This window comes from Papio anubis, chromosome 9 (assembly GCF_008728515.1).
Source record: "Papio anubis isolate 15944 chromosome 9, Panubis1.0, whole genome shotgun sequence".
NCBI lineage: Eukaryota > Metazoa > Chordata > Mammalia > Primates > Cercopithecidae > Papio > Papio anubis.
The window spans coordinates 14,868,102-14,886,524 of record NC_044984.1 but is presented as its reverse complement, the minus strand read 5'-3'; positions in this window follow the sequence as shown (position 1 = coordinate 14,886,524).

The window sequence follows — 18,423 nt, the reverse complement described above, 5'->3', positions numbered from 1 at the left end:
ATTCGTGTATGGGAGTGGGGAAGAGTGCACCTTATCAAACATGTATTGAAATTGGTATTGTGAGGGAAAATGTAGTATTTGGCCCGTGTAAATACTGAATACTGCAATGTAGCTGGAAGGCATATGTTCTGAATATGCAAAACTTTTAACCTTTAACCCTGAAAAATGGAAATTACAAATTTCAAAAGAAATGTTTTGTTGTCACTGAACACTGATACATAGCAGGAAGCTAACCAGCAAATTCACCAGTAATTGGAGATCATATAATACAGTGAAGCAAATGCCACTACAGTATTTCCCTGAGTAGTTTAAATGCCAAGCCACAATATGAAATAAATGTGGCTGAATTATTGTACAGATAGCCAAAGTACATACAGAAAAAAATATTTCATTAAGAACCAGAAGTATAAAGCAAAGGCAAACAAATTTTAATATCATATCTATGCATGAAGCAAGTATTTGTTGAATATTAGTACTTCGCACAAAACCATAAAGGTGTAAATAAATACGTTAGCTTGTATATGACGTTACAATAATGCCTTTGTTGCATTTAGCTATGTTTATCAGTCATAAATTTAAATATGGAATGTTTGAGGAATAACTTCAAAACCACATTGCATCAGCTTTGTTGTCTGTAGGGTTTTTTGTTTGTTTGTTTATTTTTTGAGATGGAGTCTCGCTCTGTGGCCCAGGCTGGAGTGCAGTGGCACGATCTCGGCTCACTGCAACCTCTGGCTCCCAGATTCAAGCGATTCTCCTACCTCAGCCTCCTGAGTAGCTGGGACTACAGGTACTCACCACCGCACCTGGCTAACTTTTTGTGTTTTTAGTAGAGATGGAGTTTCACCATGTTGGCCAGGCTGGTCTCAAACTCCTAACCTCAGGTGATCCACCCGCCTGCCTTCCAAAGTGCTGGGATTACAGGAGTGAGCCACTGTGCCAGGCCTAAAAGTTTTTTTTTTTTTAAGTATAACACATTCTTGCTTGACTGAATATTGAATTGTTCCTCCATTCAAAAGTAAACATACTTGCTGAAAAATTTAAATATCAGTTATGATAAGCTCACAGCCAACATGAAACAGCTCACTGTCTTAAAAAATTTATCTCGTAAAGAATACATTTATCTCCATGGGGCCATAAGTAAAGTTTTTTCATGAGTAAAAATTCTGAGACATCCTATCCTACCCTGCCTCTTACAATCACAAACTTGAAAAAGTACCTTTTTTCATTATTCAAATGTGTTTCTAATGAAAAAGAAACACTTCCTTTACAAGGCACCTTTCTGTAATGCCCAAAAGTCGGTCATAACCCTGCTGAAATCAGCCTGTAGTACACTGAATCTTTCTTCACTATCAAAGAGTAAGTTTATATGCATCTGCTTCATTCATAATACTTGGGATCTTGAAATTGTCAAGATCACTTATAAATTTTAATAGCCAAGGAACTAAAATGGTATCTGTGAGTGGGACTATTTATTTTTACAAATGATATAAAACCATCTCTGGCATCATACAAACAGGTCTCAACTAGTAGCAGTTTGATGCCAAACTTTGTTTTTTGTTTTGTTTTTTAACAGACAGGGTCTCACTTTGTCACCCAGGCAGGAATGCAGTGGTACCTTCTTAGCTCACTGTAACCTCAAATTCCTGGGCTCAAGCAATCCTCCCACCTCAGTCTCCTGAGTAGCTGGGCCTACAGGCCTGAACCACCACATTTACCTAATTAAAAAAATTTTTTTTTTTTTGGAGATGTAGAGTCTTGCTCTCTTGCCCAGGCTAGTCTTGAACTCCTGGCCTCAAGACATCCTCCCACCTTGGCCTCCCAAAGTGCTGGGATTACAGTTGTAGGCCACTGTGCCCAGCTCAAACCTTCTCTTAAAGCAGAAAGTGAGAAGCTTTAAGCTACAGGAGAATTTCTAAATTTCAGACAACACATGCTTACATTGGAATATATCCCAAAACCTTGCAACCAATGCTCAAATTATCTATGATACATAGGCCAGAATTTAAACATTTGAATTCTCAACACAGAGATCATCTTCTATACATGACAAACAGATTTACAGCTGCCAAGTCTATGAGTCAGTCATGAGACAATTTGTTGAACCCTTTCCCATGATCTCAGTATCCTTGGCCTTTAGTGAGTAAAAGACTGGGAAGTTGGAGAAATAGCAATATTGTCAACTAATTTAAAAGATTAAATATTACATTTCTGCCTTTTAAGAACCAGAATAAAAACTTGAGCTCTTTTTATTCCAATTCTAAGACATGTAGATAAAGTTTAGTGACTTATTTTCTTTGTTTTGATCCCTGGATTTTCACAGATGTTCAAGGGATGGTTTGACAGTGCTGTATTTCAATAGATTACTGCATAGTATTTTTTGTTTAACTTGTTCTGGATGGTGCACACTTTTTCTTGCAAATATTATCGGATCACTTTGACAATGATGGAAGAAGAAATTTTGTATTTCAGAAGTCCTGCGGGAAAAAAGTCCTGCAAATACTTAGTATCTTCTATATTCCAGGCATTGTACTGAATATTTTCATGATTTAATTGAAACGAACTCAACTTATATCACGAATGAGAAGTATATATATTTTCTATTGCTGTGTAACAAATTAAGCAAACTACTATGAATTTAGCAACTTAGAGAACACCACTCACTTATTAGTGCACTGTTCTATAGGTCAAAAGTCTGGGCACAGTGTGACTAGATTCTCTGTTCAGGGTCTCACATAGCTAAAATCAAGGTATCTCATGGACCTCAGAGTCCTTTTCCAAGCAAAATCTACTTCCTATGGTTATAGAGATGAGGCCTGAGTTTCTTTACTGGCTGTTAGCAAGGGGCAGTTCTCAGCTCATAAAGACTTTCTCCATTCTTTGCCACAAGACCCCCTGGATCTTAAAGCCAGCAATGGAGAATCTCCTATGTATTGAATACTCCTCACACATCAAATCTCTCCAGGAAGGTCCCAGTCCCTTTCAAAGGCTCAGCTCATTAGGTTAGGCCAGCATAGGACAGTCTCTCTATCTTAAGGTCAACTCATTTGATAATTTAATTGCATCTACGAAGTTCCTTCATGGTAGCACCTAAATAAGTGTTTGATGGAATAACTGGGAGAAGAAGTGTGTATGCTGGGGTGGGGAATCTTGGGAACTGTCTTAGAATTTTGCCTATCAGTCTCACAAGTCTGCAATCAAAGTGTTGGTGAGGCTGTGTCCTCAAATGGAGACTTCACTGGGGGAGAATCTGCTTCCAAGCTCATTCAGGTCATTTTCTTGTGTCATGTGACTGAGGACCTTTCTTGGCTGTTGGCTAGAAGCCACTTTCCAGTCCTACAAGTTGCCTGCTGCTCACTCTCTCCCATGTAACATGCTCCATAGACTTCACAACATAGTTGTTTGCTGCATTTTTTTTAAGAGATGGCATCTCAATAGATTTTCTAAGCTGGTTTCCAACTTTTGGGCTCAGACAATTGCCTTGCCTTGGCCTCCTGAGTAATTGGGATTATGGGACTATAGGCACATGCTACTGTGCCTGGTTAGTTGTTTGCTTCTTGAAGGCCAGCAAGAAAGGCTCTTTCTCCAGTCTACTAAGACTGGATCTTACATGATGTAACCTAATCACAGCAGTGGCATCCTCTCACTTTTGTGGTACTCTGTTGGCTTGGAGCAAATTATAATATTCCAAATTCAAGGGACAGATATCATACCAGAGTGTGACTCACCAAGGGTCAACTTCTGATGTGTCTGCTACAAAAAGTCTGTGCTTAGAACAACTGGGAAAGAAGTTTTTATCAAAGTGATTTTCAGGAGTTTTTTTTTTTTAGAGTTCAGTGAAGAGGGCATTTACCTGGGAGGCAGTGTTAGGTATACTGAGTGTGCAATAGCTGCTACCAAGATGTCAACCCAGATGGTTGAAAGGGTATCCCGTCTTCAAATGCCAGATCTGATATCATACTGCTTGAGGTTGAATTCCAACTCTGTTATGGATTATTGACAATGCAACATTACTTCTCTGTGCCTCAGTTTCCTCTTCTATAAAATGAAGATAATAGTACGCCACTGAAGGGTCAACATGAGGATTAAGGAGACATCATTTAAAATGGAGCCTGATATACAGTAAGCTCTCACAAAGCATTAGACGTTATTTTTATTATTTCTTATTTCTCTGTTGATGATCTGTATTGCATCTGTCATTCATGAATTTACCTAAGTCTATTTTTTTTTTTTTTTTTTTTGAGACGGAGTCTCGCTCTGTCACCCAGGCTGGAGTGCAGTGGCGTGATCTCAGCTCACTGCAACCTCAGCCACCCGGGCTCATGCCATTCTCCTGCCTCAGCCTCCCGAGCAGCTGGGGCTACAGGCGCCCGCCACCACACCCGGCTAAGTTTTTTGTATTTTTAGTAGAGACGGGGTTTCACCGTGTTCGCCAGGATGGTCTCGATCTCCTGACCTCGTGATCTGCCCACCTCGGCCTCCCAAAGTGCTGGGATTACAGGCGTGAGCCACTGCGCCCGGCCTCTAAGTCTATTCTTAAACTTGTGTATTTATGTATTTTTCTTTTTTATATATAGCAGCTTTATTAAGAAATAATTGATGTGTTAAAAATCTTGCACATGATGTACTCTGTTTGATGAGTTTGGACATATGCATATACTCTTGATACCATCACCACAATAAAAGTAAAAAAAACCATACCAATGACCTCCAAAAGTTTCTTTGCATCTGTGTGTGTGTGTGTGTAAAACATTTAACATAGGATCGACCCTCTTAACAAATTTTTAAGTGCACAACACCATGTCATTAACATCAGGCACTTTGTTGTACAGAAGATCTCTAGAACGTATTCATCTTCCAAAGCTGAAACTTCATACCCACTGAGCAACAACTCTCCATTTCCATCTCCCCACAGCCCCTGGCAGCCACCATTCTATTTTCTGCTGCTATGAGTTTGATTATTTTAGACACCTCATCTAAGTGGAATCATGCAGTATTTGGCCTTCTGTGAGTGGCTTATTTCACCCAGCACAGTGTCCTCTGGGCTCATCCATGTTGTGTCTTTCTGGATGTGAGGATTTTAGTGTAATCTTCTCCAACCTTTTCAACTTTAGGAGCTCTTCCTTACTTCTTTTCATGGATTTGGTGAGGTAGTCAGTATTTATTCCATGTTCACATGTTATGATACTGATTGTACTTTCTCAAACATTTTTAAATTCCAGACTATCAATAAGTCTCCTGAAGGAAGTGTAATTTAATATAAATTTCCTTTAATGTATTTTAATTATATGTATCTTATTCTTTAACCAAAGCAGAGTTAAGGGGTAATGAAATCTTGTGAATATTGGTTACTATGTATTTTATATAATATTATATAATATATATGATTATATGTTATGTAATATTAATATAATATATACATATATGTGTATACATGTATGTGTATATATTATGTTATACATATATACACATTATATATGTGTGTACATATGTGTATATATTATATTAATGTAATGGAATACATACATATATATGTACATGTGCGTATGGATATCTATATATAGTTTGTAGTGGTGAGAGAAGAGCAATATCTTGGGAACTTACACAACTTGTAGGTTGGAGGGAAGCTGACTTAAATTTACTGAATTGAGTAGCACCAATTTTCTGCTCAGCTCTATACCAAGCTTTATACAGAAACAAAAAGGAGATAAGCTTCATTTCCTATGCTGAGGCTCACAGTGTTGCTAGGGAAACAAGGCTCATACATATTAACAGACATAATCTAAGATGGCATAGGATTGCATCAAAACTAGTTAAATGACTATAAGGATATAAGTGACATGGGAACTCCAAGGAGGGAGGACAGGCTGGGGAAAACTTGCTAGAGAGCCTTCAGATAAGTTTGGATTAGGTAGTATTCAGAGATGTAGGAAATAATGAAAGAGGCTTGGTGTGGTGCTCATGCCTATAATCCCAGCACTTTGGGAGGTTAAGGCAGGAGGATAGCTTGAGTCCAGGAGTTTAAGACCAGCCTGGGAAACATGGCAAAACTCTGTATTTACAAAAAATACAAAAATTAACCAGGTATGATAGTGCACACCTGTAGTCCCAGCTACTGGGCAGGCTGAGGTGGGAGGATCACTTGAGCCCAGGAGGCGGAGGTTTCAGCGAGCCAAGATCACACAACCGCACTCCAACGTGGGTGACAGATTGTCTGAAAAAAGAAAAAAGAAAAAAAAAAAAAAGGAAAAGAGAGAGGAGAAAGAAACATTCAAAGATGGGAAATATTTTTAACACATATTTGTTTTTAGGACTATCCCAACCTTTCACAAGATAGTGAGGAGGGTATATTAATGATTTGTGTTAGGGAGAGAGTTGTAAGGCATTTACTTGACTTAATCATTATGAGGTTACCACTGCTCTCATTTTGTCCAGTAGATTTTAGGATAATGGGGATTAAAATATCCATGTGAAATAAGGAAAACAAAATTCCAACATCTGAAGTATGATCAATGTCATAGTGCAAGGTGTTAACATAGGATCCAGTTTTCTAGTTTGTTTGCTTTAAACAAATAATAAATCCTACCAAGAATTTTTAAAATGATTTTATCTTAAAAAATTGCAGCTAGCCTTACATGTAATTGCAAATGAGTATTAGAGACAACAAAAGAGGATATTAATTTCCCATCTAATTACCAGATATCAAAAGGTATAAAATGCTTCATCTTATCTTACAATTATGTATGCTGAAAAAGTACTTTTTGGTCTACACTTTCTTTTGAATCCCACAGTAAGTCTACAAGTAGAAAGCATGGTTTCTACATAGCTACGTTCTATTGTAATAACATACTGGCAAAATTATATTTCACTATATGTAATGGGACAATGTATCTTAACTGGCTATTTACAAATTGCATTACATCATACAAAGCAATATTATCAGTTGAGAATGGTAGTAATTGAATGTCATAATTCAATCATTTATGACCTTATCATTTCTCAGACTCTCTTACGAACCAATTTTCTACAATGAACTATTGGACTGAATTGAAAGATTCTCATAAGCTGAAATCTACTTCTCTCAGCTATAAATTCTTTGGCTAGTAAATACAAGCTCATCTTATGTGCATACAGTAAGGCACTACTGTTCTATTAAGCTATTTTAGTACATCTTGAATGTGCTTTCTTTCTAACTGAAAAAAGAATTGTGCTCGTAAATTCTCCCTGAACTCCTCAAAGCCATAGTGAACACTGCCTACAGAGAATCTATTCCGTAGATACCCTGGGATCAATATTGATTGTGACATTAAATAAATGGGTTTGATCTTCTCTTTTAAACACTCAAGGCTACAAGCAATGTAATCTCAAAGTAACAGAGGAAAAATAGGCACAGGGATAGGAAATCTAGGCTTATATCTCATTGCACCAGAAAAATAGCCCAATTGTCATTTGAAACCTCTATCTATTCTCATGTCAGCTCTCATGTTCACTTTAAATATGGCTAGATGTCTTAAACCTGAGGGCTTCCTGATTTTTTTCGTGAAGGCTGTACATTACTCAAGGGCACATGACTAGTGGCAGGTAGGTTTAAATTCAGCTCACACTTGTCTTGCCAATCTCTATGCCTGCTTGGGCCTGTATCTGTTTGAATAAAGGAGTATCTTTTTTCTCATTCACATAAAGGCTCTGTATGGATTGGTTCTGTCCCTACTAAAGAACACCCTGCTGGCTCCCAAAGCAAATGCATTAGCTCTGCCTGGAGGATCTTGAACAACTGTGATACATGTCTTCACTATGATACTCTAGCTAAAACTATCTTTCTCTGTGTGAAGAAGAAATTTCTCAATTCATGTTGAAGGCAATTCTCAACTTCCTTTAACAGGGAAGAAAAGAGAAAGCATCCCAACTTCGTAAAAAGGCTATTGTTTATGTTAATTCTCTCTTTCTCTCATAAAACTAAAAATAAGTTTAGCTCCAAGACAAAAGATGATGTCATTAGTCCCTTACGTGAATTCTCATCACCTGCTAAATGGTTCTACTGACTCCCAGACACACTTTGTTAACTTCATAGTTGACAGTTTTATTTGGTCTCAGGAAATTCTCCTTTACTTTCTCTATGTTTCAAAATCTGCCTACTCCGACCACCACCATTTTTCAAAGCTCAGGGCAAATTCTACCTCATCCAAGAACCATTTCATTTTTGCTTCTTCAATTCTATAATGTTCCTTCGCCCTCTCTGCTCATCTCCATAACACACACCCAGGCTGTAGCAAAAGACCATACATCATACATCTCAGAGCACAACATCGTGTATGTAGGGGTGGCAGCAGCAGCCACAGTAGGAAGAGAGATTGGGAGAAGAGGCAAAGTTGGCAGTAGCAACAGCTTCAGGGCAATGCCATGGCAATGAGGAGATGAGGCATTTGTCGTAAGGAACAGCATTGCTTCAGTCCATAGGTTCGCAGCAGAGATTGCTGCAGTGTCCATGAACAAACATGGGGAGTTGCTAAATCCCTGTGATATGCCTGGGAGGAGAAAAGAACTCAAGGTGGCTAGGAGGATAGCTTTCATCTGGTGGGTACTCATTTGGAAACTCTGTAGAGCATCTACAGTCCTGCTGCTCTGTTTCTCATAACCCCTAGCCTCAGGCTGATGAACGGGGAATCATGGTATAGATCATCACCAACATGCCCATGTTGCCTTTGTGCAGTTCTCTTACCCCCTCAAGCTCTTTCCTGCTTTATTTTACTGTGCGTTTATTTTCTTCTCCCATTTCCATTCCTTTTTCTGGCACAATATTATTCCTTTTCCCTAATAACAGGTTTAGTCCTTGAATGTGAGGATGATGTGGGTAAAACTTACTGGAGCCAAAAAAGCCCAAGTCCACCAAACTATTCTATCCACCTTTAGGGGCATATGCCCTGAGGTTTTCTCTGTGTCTTTGCTCATATTAGTTCCTCTGCTTTAATTTTGTTTTCTTCCAGTGTTACTTGCATGACTGCTGGCAGCATATTTAAATCAAATGCTAACTGTTTCTTAAAGTATTTCCTGAAATATGATTTTTTATTTCCTTTTAACATGCACAGACTTAGAAGCGACTTGAGGCAGGATGGGAGCATAAAAGACAGCCAGGATGCCAAAGTCTCCGAGCAGTGAGTAGGAGTCTAAGAACTTGGAAAGATTCATGGACCTCCTCCAGTATGTGAAAGCCACCACTGTGGAGCAAGTGGGAAAGCAGGTCAGGATCCAAGAATTGTGATCACAATTTTGGATATAATTAGGGCACTGAGGCCAGTCGGGAAGAACCCAAGGATGATCTGGGCATAAACATGGAGCAAAGCATGCTGGAGAATTTGGAATGTTGAAGTTCATGTCTAGCTGTAGATGAAACTTTCCTGCTAAAGGAGTTAGTGCCTGTGAGAGAGTCCTAGACATTGTAGTCCTCAGTTTGTACTTCTCTCATAATACTTACATTGGGCTTTGAAAGCGCTAATTTTTCTTACTAGTCTGTAAACTTCTGGAGGGCAAAGACTGTGATTCACCCTTGTTCACATCACCTGCATTGCCTAGTGCAGTGCATTTACACTTTGAAATTATGGACTTGCACAGTGATAAAGTTTGGATATGTGTCCCCTCCAGATCTTACAGAGGTGGGACCTGGTGGGAGATGATTGGATCATGTGGATGGAATTTTCATGTATGATTTAGTACCATCCCCTTGCTACTTTCCTCTCAATAGTGAGAGAGTTCTTGCAAGATCTGATCATTTAAAAGTGTGTGGCACCTCTCTTAACCCGGCTCCTGCCCTGGCCATGTGATGTGCCTGCTCCCTCTTCTGTCATGATTGTAAGTTTCCTGAGGCCTCCCCAGAAGCTGAGCAGATGCCAGCATCATGCTTCCTACACATTCTGCACAACCATGAGCCAATTAAACCTATTTTCTTTATAAATTACCCAGTCTCAGTTATTTCTTTATAGCAATGTGAGAACGGATTTAATACACAGAGCATCGAGAGAGAAATATCCAGCAATCAGTTGGAGTTGAAAAGCCCAAGAAGGAGAGGGAGTAGAAGGATGACATACATATTTGGATGAAATTAACATGTAGGAGGAATCCAAAAAGGTGTCTGTAGAGATAAAAAGGTAATAAGTTGAGGGTTGAATATAGGGGTATATAAATTTATTTATTCAACCAACATTTATTAATAATTACAATGTTCCAAGCACTGAGCTAGGCACAATGATACAAATATACTTGAAGAGTAAGCAATAGCTTGTACCATTAAGGATCTTCAGTCTTCCAATTGTGGTGACAGTATAGAAAGAATACTCAAGGCCGGGCACAGTGGCTCATGGCTGTAATCCCAGCACTTTGGAAGACCGAGGCAGGTGGATCACAAGGTCAGGAGTTCGAGACTAGCCTGGCCAATATGGTGAAACCCCGTTTCTACTAAAAAATAAAAAAATAAAAATTAGCCGGGCGTGGTGGCAGACACCTGTAGTCACAGCTACTCTGGAGACTGAGGCAGGCAAATCGCTTGAACACAGGAGGTGGAGGTTGCAGTGAGCCGAAATCACGCCACTGCACTCCAGCCTAGGCATCAGAGTGAGACTCTGTCTCAAAAAAAAAAAAAAAAAGAGAAAGAAAGAATATTCAAGAAAGTTGGTGTGACTAGCAATGATATACGATACTTAAAAAAATGAAGACAAAAGAAAGACAACCTTTCTTGCCTGTCATAAGATCACTGTTCGTCTTTAAACATTCTGTTTCAGAGCTTCAGTGAGGCAAATCTGCATAATGTTTGTCATCCTGGCTATGTGACGACATAGGAAATATATGTACATTTTAGGAAGCCTTGCGTTGTTATTAGGTGAAACACCTACCAGGAAAACTTACAACTCTGTGTTTCTTTTTCTTCCAGTGGAACTATATTTTTAGCCCATTGTAATGATCTGAATAATGTTAATGGTTTCTTTGACATTCATTTATAAAGATGAGATTTTAATGGCCAGTAAAGCAGTAATCCTCAACCTTTTTGGCACCAGATACCAGATTCATGGAAGACAGTTTTTCCATGGATGGGGTTGGGGGGATGGTTTTGGGATGAAACTGTTCCACCTCAGATCATCAAGCATTAGTTAGATTCCCATAACAAGTGCACAACCTAGGTCCCTCGCAGTTCACAATAGAGCTTGCACCCCTCTGAGTATCTAATGCCGTTGCTGATCTGACAGGAGGCAGAGCTCAGGTAGTAATGCCCTTTCACCTGCTGCTCACCTCCTGCTGTGTGGCCCGGTTACTAACAGACTACTGACAGCTAGTGGTCCGCAGCCTGGGGTTTGGGGAACCCTGCAATATGTCCAAATCCCAAAACTCCAGAATTCTCTGTGAATAAATGGTTTTGAGAGAGTGGTGGTAAAACAGTGTGAAGAGGTTATCTAGAGGGTCTTATTTTATTCTCTCTTTGTCAAAAAGGACTTTTCGGGCCGGGAGTGGTGGCTCATGCCTATAATCCCAGCACTTTGGGAGGCCAAGGTGGGCGGATCACCAGGTCAGGAGATTGAGATCATCCTGACCAACATGGCGAAAACCCATCTCTACTAAAAATACAAAAATTAGCTGGGTGTGGTGACGTGTGCCTGTAATCCCAGCTACTCGGGAGGCTGAGGCGGGAGAATCACTTGAACCCGGGAGACAGAGACTGTAGTGAGCCAAGATCGCACCACTGCACTCCAGTCTGGCAACAGAGCGAGATTCCATCTCAAAAACAAACAAACAAACAAACAAACAAACAAACAAAAAACTACTTTTCATCTACAACATAGTTTTAGACATCTGGAAGAGATTATTCAGGAAGATCCTTTCAAGGCAGTCGCCATTCTTAAAGATTTGAATTAAACACTGCTGATCCATTTGGCCTGAAGTTTTGTTTCAGTGTTACTTGTGGCCATGCTAGCAGCTTACAGTGTCACATTACTTGAAATGAAAAGGAAGTTCTCCATTTCGGTTAAAACAAATTCCATAACCTCTCACCAGGAAATAAAAGGTTGCCTTTCCTTTAAATTACTAAGTATTTAGAAAGGTGTGGAACCCACATACAAAAAGAATTACAACATACTGAAAAAAAAATACAATGAGCCAGTTACAGGGACTTACCACTGGCTATGTGTTGCCAAAAGATTTTGTATCACTGTTTATGTGAAAGTGCATCGCATACAGATGGGTACACAACACATGTCCTGCAAATGTTAGTTCAAGTCTAAACTGTTTAATTCTTTATTGTGTAAGTGGAAAAACATTCTGTTGAAAGGTATAACTAATCAGAGGTCATTTTATTAATAAATCAATTGTAGACACAAGGGAGAGGATTACCTCTGAAATCTTAATGGAACTCAGAGGAACTTGAATCAATGTCTTCTAGTTAGACCAGAGGTGGAAATTGAGTTACTTATTTTTCCAAGGCTTCTCAATGTGGATTCTGGTCTGAGTACACCGAAAAATTAATAATGAAAGATTTTTTAAATGTCCTTTATTATTGGTATTTATTATCTTCATAAAATGGCTATCTTTAGGATTAAACAAATGAATTAAAAACATTATATGTAATGCAATTAAAATGCTGATGCTCTTTCTGAAACATTTTTTTGGTAACTGTTTAAATATATATGATTTGGCAAATATTCAGAAATTATTAGAAACATTTCTTAATGGAAATCCCATTAATTTGATTTAATTAAATTTGAGCAGTGAACACCTAGCATGAACTTTTAACCACTAATAAATAGGATGCCACGTGATTTTACTTTTCTAGGTGCTGGGGATATAGCTGTTAGGAACTATAGACAGTCTGGGATTTTACTCTACTTTCAAGCTAATAGGCTAGCCTGTTACTCTATCATGGACCTGGGAAAAGGTATGAGACTCTTGAATCGGAGGTAAAGGACTCTATTACTTACGATGCAACAGGCAGCATGATCTTCACATTTTCTTCTATCAATTTTCCACAACCCCCAAATTGCATGGGGATGACACAGGGGGGCCTGTACAGATGCCTCCACACTCGTTAGAGAGGGGAACACTGTGCTTAGAGAACTTTCAGAGTGCAGGGTAACAAGTCCATTCTTTGTCTAGGAGAAGATACTACCTTATCCTTCCAAGGTTGTCACTTGCTACAAACATAATCCTGAAGAAAGGCCCGAGTGAAGACCAGTGAGAGCCTTGCATTCTTGGTATATCCAGCAAGACTGGACAGGGACTCTTAGGGCCTGTGAGCAGGTTGCCTTTCCCAACAAAAGTCATAGGTTCCTGCCCTTAAAGAGCTTACATTTTGAAATTAGAAGGATTCTTGCTGATTAAGGGATTTCATCCTGGGATGTTTTACTCCTCCTCAACTATGTCAACATGACCTTGAAGCTTGCATTGGCCTCTTCCCCAATTTTAGTTTTATACTCACTGTTTCTCCATCTTCCATTGTTATGTACATCTTCCTTGTTAAGTCTCATGCATTGGTCAGATTTTGCCTACTCCCAGGAGCTATATTGCTGTCCCAAAGGCTGGACTGACTTTCTCAAGACATTCCCAGACAATTTCCTTAAATCCTGACCATCCATTCAGGATAGTCAGTTACTCTTACCCAAAGCAATTGCATAAAGCAACTGCCCCACGTAGACCTGAAGACTCCGGCAAGTCACAATTTTGCCCAGGCCGTGATATAACCTGGGTCACCCTGAGCTAGACTTCAAGACTCTCTGGGCATCTGTGTCTGCTATGTACAGCTAGATGTTACATGTGTGTAGCAGAAGAGGACTGTCTGTCTTCTTCATCTATTGTTTTAAAACAAAATTTGGAGTTTAGTTGAAATCAGAACAGGGATACATTAAGCAAACAAAAAGTGCTTTTCTGATTATCAATTTTTGGACTCAAAGCATCTTCAAAACATTGGGGATCCAGCTTATCCCTGAGAGACATCAGCCATCACTAAACGTTTTCACTCTTTGAACTATTCATTCACATTTTGTTGCAGAAAACAGGACAAAGTTCCAGAGATATCCTTGCTTTCTTTTTTTTTTTATCCTTCCTTTCTTCTTTCTAAAATATACTCACAAGCAGGGTCTTTTCATAGTTCGAAAGAAAAACAAATAGCTTTCTTTCTTGGCTAGTTGGCCTGTTACTCTCACCCTGGAATCTGATCTCTCAATAAGAGGGCCCAGGGCACCAAATTCAAGCAGAAATTCCAAGGACATCACTTTACTTGTCATTCTATGAAGGTAAGGATGCTTTAGTCATTCTGTGAGAGAGACGACAATCTTCTGGAATTATTACACCAGTCAATAGTCCCGGGAGGGTGGGTCGGTGGGTGGAAAGGAGGGTGAATGCAATAGCTAAGGGGTAAGGGAAAATAATTTCTTTCCATCATGAGGTCTAGTTCTTTAAAGCATGATCGTGCAATGAAATTTTGCCATGAGTGGTGACCAATATTAGAAAGAAAAATATTTGTTTGTCTTACAGTTGCTTGACTCTGAAGATTCTGAGCTGTCCCAGCCTATGTCCATGAAGGATTGCAAAGAGCCCTCAATTCACCTGTGCTCTCCCAAGAGAGAGCTAGCACATTATGGGGTGGTGGCAACCCACCATTTTTAGCACCAACTGCTGAAAGATAGAAAAGAAAAGAATTGAGGATTCTCAGAAAAGAGAAGACTTGAAGGTAACCATGTAAGGTTTATTCTATAGCCTCAAGTAAGATGGTATAATATAAAAATTTTTTAAAAATTTGCACTGTTCTCTGGATTCCAGCTGTGTTCATTCTATAAAGCAGTGTATCTAAATGTTTTTCCAGATATATTGGGCATGATAGCCAGTTTACCCAGTATGTTATAGTCCTGGTTATGATGAACATAGTTAAGAAGTAGAAGAGAGGGAGAAAGATTGGAAGAATATGGAAATGTGAAAGATTGTGGCTGTGTAGCAACCGTTAATTTATATGCATGGCTGTGTATGTGAATGAGAATGTACATGATACATGCTTTAAAGATGGTAGTGTAATACATGTATCTGGATGTATGTATGATAGAAATAACTAGCCCATTGTATATTAGCTCCAAGCTACTACTGTGGTTTTAAAAAAGCTGAAAGAGTCATTTCCTTGCCAGCTTCATTATGTCACATATAAATATATGTTCTGTGTGGGAAACAAAAATATTGTGTAGGCAAAGGAATTTCTATGAGAAAGATACAGTCTTTGAAAGAGACTTAAAATCTATGACTAAACGAGAGAAATAAATGACATTTCTAATACAATGCCCTTGTCAGGTTATATTAGAGAAAATTTATGTCACTGACAAGCCAAAGAAGGAGGCATTTGTATGCTACTGACAGTTGGTACAATATGTGTGTAGAAATGAACTTAAGTGTGGGAAACAAAAAAAGAAAAAAGAAAAACCTGGAAGAGAGCTGACTAGGAAGAGAACAAATAGGAAAAAGTGAAATACTTAGCTATATGAAACAATTTTAAAATAGTACTGTGTTCGATTCTCAAGGACGGATATGTGCTGACACAGTGTCTGGGATTTCAGACCAAGTCCTCAGGTTCACTTTGGATTAAACTTATTACCCCAGACTTGAGCCAAGAGCTCACCTTCATCATGACCACTCAGCTATTAGCATCTTGGAGTATTGCAGTGTAAATGGATCATACAGAAGTTCTTCTGGTTTTAGAATAAAATGCCAAAGTTGGAGAGAGCTCCCATGAAGATAATGCTCTAGTCAGGCCTGCAAATATTGGCTGAATAGATGGTTTGGACAGAAAGTTTCAAGCAAAGAATCTGACTAAGTACTATTATGAGTTAACTAAATTGAGGAAATCTAAAAATTTCTCATAAAGTTTCAGAATGGAATTAATTTTTATGCCACCTTTCATAGATGCCCAGTTTCTTAAGAAATTACCCTTGCTTTTGGACAGTGAGCCACATCTTGAATTCATTCGAGGCCTCTGTGTTGCTCCACTGGATGAAGCTGACTGCCCTGGCAATATGACTGTGACTACACAGCTTGGAATGAAGTAGGCTTTGGACCACTGGTAGGAGGAACTCCCTCCCAGAAACCAGAGACATTCAAGAGGGGTTAGATAACTATGAGTTACATTTGGCACCTACCAAAAAGTGCTGCTGAAAACGTGGGATTCGGAGGCCAAGGAATGAGGGGGATTGAGAGTCCACACCGTCCAGTGCTGGGGATTATTTTGCTAACATGTACTGTACACAAGCAGAAATTTAACAAATACTTGGCTGATGAGCTCATTAAGCATTTTGTATCCTCATGAATTGTGGAAACTAAAACTGGATTTGGTGTATTAATGTCATTGTCATTTATGTATTACAACACTGAGCAAACAAGTAAGTAGTTTTTGTTGGTAAGACATCTTTTTTTTTAAATGACAAGGATAAAAAAGAAATATTAGAAATGACTCCATCATTGAGGGCTTATACCTTGTGAGACAAGACATACTGATAAACAAATAATAACGCAAGTCATATTAGATCAGTTCCAAACACATTTGTTCCCCCACTCCTTCCGGAGACTTGAAAGGCAAAGCCTTACTCTTTTGAACTAGTTTCTCTTTTTTTTTATCCCTCTTCTGTCATCTCTCTACCATCTTCAATCTTCAGTGTTGAGTTGGAAAACTTAGATCATTTGTAAGTTCTCATGATAATTTGGTTTGAGAAACACAGTGTAGGCAGCAATTGTGGGGGAGGAGCAGTCCCAGGGGAGTGGTAGTTGCTGTGTCTTTTACAGAAAGAGCAGGACTCTGATAACTAGATATAGACGCGATGGGTATTTCAGGAAGGGGGAAGAGCCTGAACAGATCATGTCTCAGGGATGAATGAGACCTGTTTTGCTGCAGTGAGTAGTGAACCCTGGAAAAGAAAAACTGTTGGAGAGAGATGGGGAGTGGGCAGGTGGTTAGAGGTCTCTAATAGGGACTTATTTAATCTCTAAGCAGTGAAAAGTCAATGCATGCTTCTACATAAGAATTTAATTTATACCAAACAGGTTTTAAGAAGAATTCTGGATTGATGTATAGAAGATGCGAGGAAGCAAGAGACAGACTACAAAATGATACTAAGCAGAACTAAAAAGAAATGTAATAATCTTCTTAGTCAACTCACTCAATTTCTGGTGTCTGGGGTGTGTGTGTGTGTGTGTGTGTGTGTGTGTGTGTGTGTGTGTGTGTATTAGGGGTGGAGAGCAAGGAAATTTAGCAGAGAGGTTGCCTAAGGTCACAAGCTAATTAACAGCAGAAATAGGCTAGACCTGACTCACAGTTTAGGACTAGATCCCCTATATCAGGGGTCCCAAACCCCCAGGCCACAGATTGGTACCGGTCTCTGGTCTGGTAGGAACTGGGCCACACAGCAGGAGGTGAGCAGTGAGTGAGTGAGTGAAGCTTCATTTGTTTTTACAGCTGCTCCCCATACCTCCCATTACCACCTGAGCTCCACCTCCTGTCAGATCAGCCCTAGCATTAGATTCCGATAGGAGTGCAAATTCTATTGTAAATTCTACATGGGAGGGATCTAGGATCAAGGTTCCACACTCCTTATGAGAATCAAATGCCTGATGATCTATCACTGTCTCCCATCACCCCCATATAGGACTGTCTAGTTGCAGGAAAACAAGTCCAGGACTCCAACTGATTGTGCCTTATGGTGAGTTGTATAATTATGTCATTATATATTACAATGTGATAATAATATAAATAAAGCACACAATAAATGTAATGCACTTAAATCATTCCAAACTATACCCCACCCCCTGGGTCTGTAAAAAAATTGTCTTCAATGAAACCCATCCCTGGTGCCAAAAAGGTTGGAAACCACTGCCCTATATCATTGTTAAGAATCTATGGCCACATCCAGAAGCTAACAAAGGAAGGCCAGAAGTGGGGCCTGACATTTTATCCCGATTAGAAAGCCATTTGAGAGGAAGTAGAACATAAGAATCAATCAGCCAGGCATGTTGGCTCACGCCTGTAATCCCAGCACTTTGGGAGGCTGAAGTGTGTAGGTGGCTTGAGCTCAGGAGTTCAAGACCAGCCCGGACAACATGGAGAAACCCTGTCTCTACAAAAAATCCAAAAAATTTAGCCAGGTGTGGTGGCCTGTGGATGTAGTCCCAGCTACTTGGGAGACTGAGGTGGGAGGATTGCTTGAATCCAGGAGGTCAAGGCTGCGGTGAGCCAAGATGGCTCTAGCCTGGGTGACAGAGCAAAACCCTGTCTCAAAAAAAAAAAAAAAAAAGAATCAATGAAGATATGATTGGTAATTGAATTGTGTATTCGTTTCCTATTGCTGCTCTACCAAATGACCACAGACTAGATGGGTTAGAGCAGCACAAGTTTATTATCTTACCATCCTGAAAGGTCAG